Source organism: Silene latifolia, chromosome X, assembly GCF_048544455.1.
Source record: "Silene latifolia isolate original U9 population chromosome X, ASM4854445v1, whole genome shotgun sequence".
Taxonomy (NCBI): domain Eukaryota; kingdom Viridiplantae; phylum Streptophyta; class Magnoliopsida; order Caryophyllales; family Caryophyllaceae; genus Silene; species Silene latifolia.
This window is the reverse complement of record NC_133537.1, coordinates 155,292,174-155,303,557: the sequence shown is the minus strand read 5'-3', so window position 1 is coordinate 155,303,557 and position 11,384 is coordinate 155,292,174. Positions and strand designations below refer to the sequence as shown.

The window sequence follows — 11,384 nt, the reverse complement described above, 5'->3', positions numbered from 1 at the left end:
AAAGTGCATTCTTAATTTCCACCCTAGTAATGGGAGCAATTAAGGACTTATGATCCTGATTCTCCACACAACAACCAGTAGAGATAATAGCAGGATCAATAGCATGAGTTTGGACAGAAGATCCAAGAATCTTCTCATAATATTCCACAAAAGCAGCACCAACATCCTGAGGACCATAGCAGGGAACACCATTTATATCCTGAATGGTACCAATCATGTGACATTGTTCTCTCTCTTTTATCTTAGCAAAAAAATAAGCAGAACAAAAATCATTGTGCTTGATATCATGAAGTTTAGCTTTCTGAATTAAGATACTTGTCTCAGCCTCCTTAAGCTTAAGGAAATCATCAGAAATCAACTTTTCCTTGTTAATATGGGCCTCAGACAAGGGATACTTCTGAAGATCCTCAAAACATTGAGCTAGTTCCACTTTTTTATCTTTAATCCTCTGACCAATATTGGAAAACTCAGCATTATGTAAATTCTTTAGGCCAAGTCTAACCTTCTTAAGTTTCTCCATCAATCTAAACATAGGATTACCCCGAACCCTGCAGCTCCATGCATCAGAAACAATAGAAAGAAAGTCAGGATGAGTAGCCCAACAATTCAAGAATTTGAATTGCTTTTTGGGGAGAGGATCATTGTGAAAAGACAGGATAGCAGGGCAATGATCAGAAACTCAAGGTGGTTTAAACTGAGCAAAAGTTTGGGGGCAATGCTGAAACCAATCAGAATTCACCATAACCTGATCCAGTTTAGAATAAACCCTGGAAGAGATGTCATGCTTATTGAACCAAGTAAAATCATCACCAGTGCCTTGATGATCATCTAGACCACAATCCAAAAGGCAGTTATTGAACTCAGCTAGTTCAGAGAAAACAGGAGGAGTATCACTGATTTTTTCAGTGAAATGCCTAACCACATTAAAATCCCCCATAGTGACCCAAGGACCACCAGTTACAGCAAAATCAGACAAGGACTGCCATAACTGCTGCCTTTGATCGGTCCGTTTCATGTTCACAATTAAATAGATGTGGTCGTTGGGTCACGTCCGAATCAAAACACAATTTATAGCTTCACAAACAACTCTACAATTAGTAAAGAGGCAAGTAAAGGTCGGATCCCAATGGACGGGAATTGAGATGAGATTTCTATTGAAACTAGTGGTGTCTTAGGGGTGTCACAATTTGGGTTGATGTAGAAGGTCATTAAACTAAATAGCAATGGAAATAAACAAGCAAGATGAATTGAAAGGGTTGTAAACAATTGATAAAAAGCACTAGGGTGTCATGGGGTTATAGGGGATTCATGGGAATTGATCATACAAACATGTTCTCAAATCTCCCCTACTACTAAGAGAATAAAATTCTCAAGTAGTTTTCCCGCCTAACATACATTACTCTTTGATGAGCCTGTCTAAGTTGGCGCGTCCACTTTTATTAAATCAAATTTGCATTTGCATCAATTTAAACGTATGCCTTAAATCAATTTGAATCTTATACATGGAAACAAACATATGGTTTGACTCTCAAATAATGCAATCCTATACATGGAAACAAATATTTTCTTTGCCTCTCAAATTATGAAATCTTTACAATATTATGCCCAAAATCTGCAATCACAATCAATTACCCTAATATATTATGCAATCTTTCATATCAATTGATTAGATTAATTTCGAATCAATCACAACATATCAATTACCTCTAAAATATCTCCCGTACTACTAAGAGAATAAGACATTCTCTATTTTTTCCTATCTAAACAATATTTACTCAAAACTAGGCTCTTTTCTAAATCCTAAATTATAATTAAATAATGGGCTACTAATTGATGTTCAATTATACCTGATTTTTTCACTAGCCCATCTTATGAACTATGCATAAATTTTACTTACATTATATGCTTTTCACATTTTTCTTTTATACTGTATTTGTTATTTTGTATGTTTTAACAAAAAATACAATAATAATTATAGTTATACACTTCGGCTAAATATTTATATGGATAAAAAAAAATAATGTGTTATTTATGTTAAACTGACAATCTTATTTATAATAAATAACTTTTTTTATTAAAAAATTTAGTTCAAGGGTCAATTTCATTTAGGCGAAAAATGTCTAATTTTATTTCTTCTCCCTTTTATTACTGCACATTATTAAAATTTATTTTTACAGTCAATTTAATTATCAAATTCTTTATAAAAAATGATCTAAAAAACCGTGCTTTTGCCGGGATCTACACTAGTTATAAGCAAGCAATTATTGTTGTGATGGATTGAGTTGGGTTATATCTTACAATCCTAGGAAAGTTTGGGTCCCGGAGCCGAATCGATTAGATTGTACAACACCTACAAGTCGATTTAGTCTTCCCTACTCAACAACATGCATGGTCTAATGAGACTCGAGTTGGTTTATGTCTTACAAGTCTCATTGAAAAGATAGGAGATGGTAGTAAATGCAAGGATTCATAGGCTTAGCATTTCATCAAACATAACATGTGCATGAGTTGAGATCATAACAAGCAAGCAAATAAACCATGAAAGCATATTAATTTAAGCATGAATCATTCCCCATGTTGGTTTCCCCTAATCACCCATTAACCCTAGCTAAGAGACTACTCACTCATTATCATGTTGATCATGCTAGCAAGGTTGTCAATCATACCAACAAAAGGAAACATGATGAATAAATGAAAGTAATTAACAATAATTAAAGAGAGATTAAGAGAATTATACCTACTAATGATTCCAATAATAAAGCAAAGAATAAAAGAAGTACTTGATGCTTGATTGAGAGGTTGTCAATCTCCCAATAATAACCCAAATAATCTCCAATTACCCAAAATAAAGGATGAACAAAAGAGAGATTAAGGAAATAAAACTTGTATTAGAACTTGATTAATTGTTGATTACAATACTAAAGAGAGATTTGATTGATATTAACTACTCTAATTATTGATAAGAAGAACATGCTCTTCTAATTAGACTAATGGGGTATTTATAGTGGAAATTAGGGGGATGCATTAGGGTTAACTAAAGGCTAAACTAGTAATTACACTTTTTAGATTGAGTAGGGAGGAGCCGGTATTTTTCGAAGGAAGGGCTTCTTTCTTTGTAGCTTGGAGAAGACGAAATTGCGCTGTACAGGAATCCGTGCGTTTTGGAGTCGGGACGGGCGGATTCTGGCGGTGGAACACGGGCGTCTTCAGGTGAATCCGGTCGGATCCTGGTGGCTGCAAACCCGAGCGTCTTAAGGAGAAAACGCACGGATTGTGCTTGTGGAGGACGGGCGGATTGTGGAGAAACCGCACGGATTGTACCTCAGCAACATTTCTTCTTCTTTTCTTCCCTTTTCTTCATAAATTCCTTGGGGATTTCCTTGGGGACTCAAGGATCCTTTCTCAACATTGCTCATCTACTATAATATGTACAAAGGCCTTCTAATCTTGTATCTCCTTGATGCTTGGTCATTGAATTCGATCAATTTGTCTCGTTTTGCCATGAAAATGCAAGATTTGCACTCCTTTCCTACCAAGGGATCAAAATCTCAAAGAATATGCAAAACAAAGAACCAAAGACAATAAATGACCCAAATATGTACTAATAAGCATGGGAACAAGGCTAATTCGGGGGCTAAATATGCGCTAATTATGGTCACATCAAATATCCCCAAATCGAACCTTTGCTCGTCCCGCGTAAAGAGGTGACAAAGACTAGGACCATTATTTAAACTAACCTAATAACATAGCCGATATGAGATAATTAGCGGGTCTCACTCCGCCCCTTCAACTCACAACAAGACAACCATGAGGTAGGATGCCTTCTTGCAAGGCAAGGTGGGTCTTGCCAAAATGGCGACACATCCAAACATTAAGCACACAAAATCAAATAATGGATGCATCTACAAAAGGAATAGCCACTTCCTCATCAAGTGGCGGAGGCAACTAAAAGAGAAAAAATTTAAGAGCATGTAATCCTTCACAAATACTAGTTCAACAAATTACTAAGGCTAAGAGGATGGCACTAAATCACCTCCAAATGGTGTTAAACTAGACTACTTTCGTCCTCAATTTCCAAATGCTTTCGTCAAGAGCGATCGGATGGTGGTGGAATGATGATACCTATGATGCTAGTAGCATATGACATGACAAGTCTCGAATTCTCTACAAAAGTAAAGGTCATGGATCGTCCCAAGCTTGACAAAGTGGCTTGACAAAAAAAGGCTTTTTGGGAATGAAATGCTCAAATCTTTATAAACAAAGGGTGGATATGACTAGTATTCAAAATTGTCCTCATTTCACTTTCACATTTCAAAAATTTAAGATGGGTTTTGTCCCTTCCGGGCTAGTGTCCTTTGCTTTCGCCAATCGCTTATTAGGCAACCGGTTAACCTCTAGACAATAGCTTTTCGGGGTGATAGTCACTCTGTCTCTAGGCGGCCGAATTCACAACCGTGTGGGGGCCCAATTCAATGGATCCCGCTCCAAAGAACATCGAAGTGGTACGCCTCCACCAAAACAATTAAATTTCTCAACATTTCAACATTTCATAACATTTGAGGTTTCCTTTGCATTAAATTACTTCCACATGACAAAATTCTTTGAAATGAGCACTTCAAGCTTACCACAAGGTCAATCAAGGTCACCTAGACAAGTTAACCAAGTCCACATCGCATCACGGGGTTGGATAGGTGACTCACATGCAAACCCTTGACTAGGCTTTGGGTAATGGGTTAAAAGACACTAGTATGACACTATCTAGGGTGTTTTATAACCATTCTAGTAGGCAAAGTCTTAAGTTGAAAAAGTATTTGTAATGGCTTAGTTGCTCTTGTCAAAGTTCTCAATTAGGCACTTTTCAAAACTTTTTTTTTTTTTTTTCTAAATGCAACTACATGCTATGATGCAACTAATATATACATCCTAATGCAAGTGATTCTATCAACTAATATGACATATAAACTAAATGCAAGTCCTAAATTCACATTGTTATACCGCATCAATGAAAATAAAGCCACATAGTCATTAACATAAAGAGGAAAAAAGAGATTGGAAAGATCATACCATGCGGTCTTCATGATCCTCATGTATCGGATGTGGCGTAGTCAATCAATGTGAACAAGGATAGAACAAACACAATATATGCAATATATACAATATAACTACATTACAAAAGGGATAAACATGTTTTTGGGTTTTTCAATTTTCAAATTTTTATGGTTTTTCGAAATTTTTCAATGTTTTTGGATTTTTGAATAAAAGTTAAGTTAGAATTCCCGATCCCCACACTAATATGGGCATTGTCCTCAATGGCCAAAATGATGGGAAATTATGCAAACATGATGCATGATTTCTACACTAAATGCAATCTACACTAGTCTACACTACATGATGCATGGTTTTTGTTTATGACGGAGAGGATAATTTAGATTACCTCCCGTTGTGTATGCATTAACTTCCCCAAACCGAGTTAGACACTATTGCTAATGTCCAAGGATGGGTGTAGTTCATGCACACACTATGCAATGCATGAAACTAATTTGTCATTTTGGATTTTGAAAGTGGGAACAATAAAATGAGAACACCTCAAAAAGTACCGAGGTGTGAGTCCTCAATGGTGCTAGGACTACTCCAACAATGATCAAGAAAAATAAATAAATAGAACAAAGAGAGAAATAGACAAACCTTGAGAGGGTAGGAGCCTCCAAAGCTTGCTAATCTGCCATCATATAATCATCTTCCTCATTAGAAGTGGTCTCATTGCCACTTCCCTCTTCACTTGCTTCTTCACTTTCTTCTTCACCTTGCTCATCATCCTCTTCTCCTTCTTCACTAGCTTCTTCATCAATGTTATCACTTCTTCATTACCAACAACCTCATTGTCACCCGGAACAACCCTAGATGCACTCGGAAATAGGACTTCCTTATCCGCCCAACTAGGCAAAGGACATGATGGGTCAAGTAGTCCTTGCCTAGCTAAGTGTAAGAGGGGTGGATATTGAGCTAAGTAAGCATTTTTCCGATCCTCAAAGGCTTGCTTGTGCATTGCTTGCATGAGAAGAGTCAAATAATCATTTCTTGCTTCAACACCCTCCGGCTTGAACTCTTGGTACTCAAAAGGGTAAGGTGGTGTGACAATGGAAGAGGAGGGTATTTCAAGTTCACCCTTTTGTTGTTGGATAATATACTCGGCCTCTTTTGAAAGGGGAAGTAGATAAGTAGATAATTGGTCCGGTGGACACTCAATCGACAAATCTTTGAAGGCAAAGTGAAAGAACTAGCCTCACTAGTGAGCCATCCATACTTTGTGTCAAGAGGGTTATGGGCAACCCACTTGTACTTGTGTATCATAGTATGAAAATCAACGAGATGACCACCTTCTTTCGCCTCATACTTGTTATCTTTGTTGAAGTTAGGATCAAAGTATTTAGCTAGGATAGTGACTAGGCCTCCATTCACAATAACGGTAGTGCCTTTCTTCCCCCAATCAAATGTTGAGCCATCTATCCACCAATAGCCTTAGAAAGTTAAAAGGCTTGGTGTGTACTCTTCCAATGTTTAAAGCCGACTCATGAAGAACAAAATCGAGTTTGGTGATATGGTTGGTGTCTTTTCTTGCATTGATGGTGCTCCCTACGACCTTGTGCCATACTCTTATACCCGGATGGTGGACTAAAAGAGCACGACTCGCATGAAAGTATTCAAATTTCCTTCCGGAAATCGCCTCCCAAAGAGGGTCGGGGTCATATTTGCCAACATTTTTAAAATAACTCGGTTCATCACTAAGACCCAAAGCTTCACCCAATTCCTTAAAGGAGATGCGCCTACTAACATTAGCTAGATGAAACTCAAGGTTCTCCATAGTCTCAACCTTGTTAACTTTCAAAGAACTCAAAAATTCTAAGGTAAGGGAGGGGTATGTCAATTCTTTTGATTCAAACAATTTCTCCAACCCTATGGCTTTGAAAAAGGCTCTAGTTTGCTCAAGGACACCCAATTTTTCTAAGGTATCTTCACATATAAACTTGGTGGATTGAAATGATTTTCAAGAAAACTTAGCAAAAGTGTCCCTATGGGTTTTGGAAATGAAAGTTACCTCCAGATAGTTTGCAAGTTGATCAATTTCCGGAGTAGTAGATGTTGTTGCACCCATGGGAGGTTGTTGTTGTTGTTGCACTTCCAAGTTTGGGTTTGATACCACCATAGTCAATGCTTTCTTTGCTTGAAGAGTCTTTTGCCTTAATGAAAGTGTCTTTGCCTTTGGTGCCTTTGCCTTTGTTGCCTTTGTTGCTCCCTTAGTCCTTGCCATTGATGAATTAACCAAGAAAGAGTGAAAAATCTTCAATTTCTAGTGCACCCAAATCGATTTAAAGATGAAAGGCTTTGCCTTTATGAATTCAGAAATCGACTCAAAGGTTGAAGATTTTGTGCTTGGTTTTGATTTTTATTGAAAAAGGAGTGATTGATTTGTTATTAAAAGGATGTTTTGATTTGATTTTGGTGAATGTAGTTGAGGAATTTTGTTTTTGTGATGGAGAGGATGAGGGTTTTGAGGGTTTTGAGTAGTGTTATGAATGAAGGAATGAAGAAATGAATGTGGGAGGGGTTTTATAAAGCCTGAAAAATTCGAATCGGGGGCAATCCGTGCGGTTTACGCTCGGACGGGCGGATTCTCGCCTTTTCTCGGGTCGGGAAAACTCGTCTAAATACGGGCGTCTTTAAGGGAAGACGCTCGATTTGAAAACACGGACGGGCGTCTTCAGAGAAGACGGGCGGATTTCGATCCCGTGAATTTTTCTTGTTTTCCTCAGCCAAGAAGACGGGCGTCTTCCTTTCAGGACGGGCGGCTTTTTTAAGACGGGCGGATTAGGATGTAGGACGCCCGGATTCGCTGACAGTCAAAAATTTCAAAACTTCAGCTCATTTCAGGACGTGCGTCTTCTACCCAACACGCCCGGATTGCTTGAAAACGAGCGGATTCTCCTGAATCTACTCGGTTCGACCCCTTTGTACCCGGATTCAGTTCCATCCATGTACAACGCATATCCCTTGTCATTCTTCCACTCTTCTTCATATCTTGTGTTCTTCATTGCGGGGGCACTACTAAGGCATAGATAGCTTAGGCAATTGTCATCCCCACACTAAGCTAAAGCACTACACATTAATTGAAATTATTAATCCCTCCCTCACTTCTCTCAAACATGATAATTATCTTGATCAAAGTATATAAAAATCCAAAGATGACAACAAAAAAATGCAATACAAGAATTGAAATGCAAGTTAGGGAGTTAGAAATATTTACAAATGGTGGTTTAGGGAGGACTCCACCAAACTCTCATTCTTGATGAGATGTCAAGGGGGCATGTTCAAGGTGTTGTTGATGTTGCTCAACACCTTGAAAAAGTAATCAAAAGCTTGTTCATTATCATGGTAGAGGTCTTCAATAGACCTTGGCCCTTGTTGTCGGTCTTGATCGATGGCACTACCAATGTAGGGATTAAAAATCCCTTCAAATTCGTCGTCCCAAAGACCACAAACTTCATTAAGTTGATCATTGAAAATCTCTTGATTTGATGGAGACAACTTTCCCATTTCCTTTTCTTGGCCAATGAGGCCATCTTCTTAATTGCTTGTCTTTGATGAGCTTTGAAAGCTCTCTTTGTCACAATTCTCTTGCTCTTTGAATGGAGCATCTTCAATTTTCTTCTTCCATTGGAGTTCCGACTTCTTCCTTTCATCCTTCCGACTATAATGATCGATCATAAAACACGGTTCATGTAAACGGGGAGCTCTCATAGTCTTGTCAAGATTAAAAGTTATACTCTCATCTCCCACTTCTAGAGTGAGCTCACCATGTTTTACATCAATCACCGCACCCGCGGTGTGTAAGAAGGGTCTTCCAAGAATGATTGGAATGTTGGAGTCTTCCTCCATATCAACAATGACAAAGTCCACCGGGATGAAAAACATCCCAATTCGCACGGGGACATCTTCCCATATCCCTAATGGTGTCTTCGTCGATCTATCGGCCATTTGGAGTGTGATATTGGTGCATTTAAGCTCTCCCATCCCCCACCTTTTACTTATCGAGTACAGCATAACACTCACACTAGCCCCTAGATCACATAAGGCTTTGTTGATCGTGGTGTCGCCAATGGTACACGGTATTGAGAAGCTTCCCGGATCCTTTAGTTTTGGAGGTGAACTCCCTTGAAGTATCGCACTACTCACATTAGTGAAGGTGATAGTCTCAAGTTTCTGGATCGACTTCTTCTTTGTGAGGATGCCTTTCATGTATTTCGCATAGGCCGGCACGTGATTGATTAATTCCGTGAAAGGAATTGAGACTTCCAAATTCTTCACAATTTCCATAAACTTTCAAAGTTGGTCATCAAATTTGGGCTTGGCTTGACGACTTGGAAAAGGAAGTCTAATCACAATGGGCTCCTTCTCCTTGACCTTGTCTTCATTTTTCTTTGAAATTTCTTCTTTTGATGATTCTCCATCTTTGGAGTTTTGCACAATTTCTTCCTTATCACTAGCTTCCACAACTTCATCCTCAACTTGCTTCTTCGGTGCTTCATACCTTGTACCACTTCTCAAGTGAATGGCACTAACCGTTTCATGTCTTGGGGGATTACTTTGAGGTGGTAATTGCCCCTTTTGTCTTTGTGAGCTTGAAGATGCTAGTTGAGTCAATTGTGTTTCCAACATCTTAGTGTGAGCTAGAATGTTGTTGATGGTGGTTTCCTTTGCTTGACTATCTTTTTGCATTTGAGTGAAAAACTCTTGTTGATTCTTTTGCATTTGGAGGACCGCTTTTTGAACATCAAAACCTTGGTCATTTTGGTGATTGTATGGATTTTGATTTTGGTAACCTTGGTTTTGGTTGTAAAATGGTCTTTGATTTTGGTTTCTCATGGGAGGTGGAGTGTAAGTTGTTTGAGGATTTTGAACATTTTGGCTTTTGTATGAAAGATTTGGTTGAAACTTGGTGTTTTCATTGTAATAATTGGAATAAGGGGTACCACTCTTGTATGCTTGGAAAGCATTTACTTGTTCATTTGTTCCCCTACATTCACTTTGGTCATGTCCCAAAGTTCCACAGTTCTCACATATCCCACTTGGGATTGATGAGGAGGCCGTCATGGCATTAACATGATGCTTTGGTGATTTTGAGGCTTTTTCAAGTCTAGCCATAGCTTTTTCAAACTTCAAATTGATTGTGTCAATGTGGGCACTAAGTTGAGCACCCAATTGAGTAACGGAGTCCACTTCATGCTTTCCTCCTCTAGTAGCCTTGCGAGGTCTACTATATTGTGAGTTATGGACCGCCATTTCCTCAATCTTGTTCCATGTTTGATTGTCATCAACTTCGGTGAACATTCCATTTGATCCCATGTTGAGAATGTTCCTTGAATCTTCATATAAACCGTTCCAAAATTGTTGTACCAAGAACCATTCGCTAAGTCCATGGTGAGGACATGAGCGACAAATTCCCTTAAACCGCTCCCAAGCTTCATACAAAGATTCTTCATCCCTTTGCTTAAAACCCGTAATTTGAGCTCTTAGCATGTTAGTCTTTTCCGGTGGGTAGAACTTTTTGTAGAAAGTTAGAGCCAACTTCTTCCAAGAATCTATTCCGAGAGTGGCCTTGTCAAGGCCCTTCAACCATTCTTTCGCGGTGCCAATTAGAGAAAAAGGAAATAACACCCATCGAATTTGGTCTTGAGTCACACCGGTTTGAGAAATCGCATCACAATAGTCACAAAAGGTTTCCATATGAGAATGAGGGTCTTCACTAGGCATCCCCCCAAATTGGCTCCTTTCGACTAATTGGATAAAGGCGGATTTGGCAATAAAATTTCCGGTTAGATGTTGTGGTGTGGGAGTACCATTGGGTAGGTTCTCCTCGGTGGGTACGGAATGTGATGAAAATTTAGGCATTGTAGGTTGATTTTGTGGGGTATTTTGTAATGGGTTCTCCTCACCTTCTCTTGCAAAAGGGTTAATGAACTCAATAGTTGGTTGAACAACCTCACTAATACCTCTCAAATTCCTCCTAGCAAATCTCCTATTGTTTGTCAAGGTTCTTTCAATTTCACGGTAAAAAGGTAACAAATCACCTTGTGACCTTCTAGACATGCAAAGTATCAAACAACTCGGAAACAATTAGAACAAACCTTGAGGAGTTTTACTTCCCAAAGGCGAAGAAAGACACAACTAATAACAATAAAATAAAATCTAAATCAAGTAAACACCGTCCCCGGCAACGGTGCCATTTTTGATCGGTCCGTTTCGTGTTCACAATTAAATAGATGTGGTCGTTGGGTCACGTCCGAATCAAAACACAATTTATAGCTTCACAAACAACTCTACAATTA

The 11,384-nt window shown here is 38.6% G+C and overlaps 1 non-coding gene across 1 annotated transcript; it reads left to right on the top strand.

Annotated features, from left to right (window-relative positions):
* The first annotated feature begins 10,468 nt into the window (after positions 1–10,468).
* Positions 10,469–10,575, top strand: LOC141626109 (small nucleolar RNA R71). The gene has a single exon (XR_012535833.1). It is a non-coding gene; the product is annotated as a small nucleolar RNA R71 (small nucleolar RNA).
* The last annotated feature ends 809 nt before the right edge of the window (positions 10,576–11,384 follow it).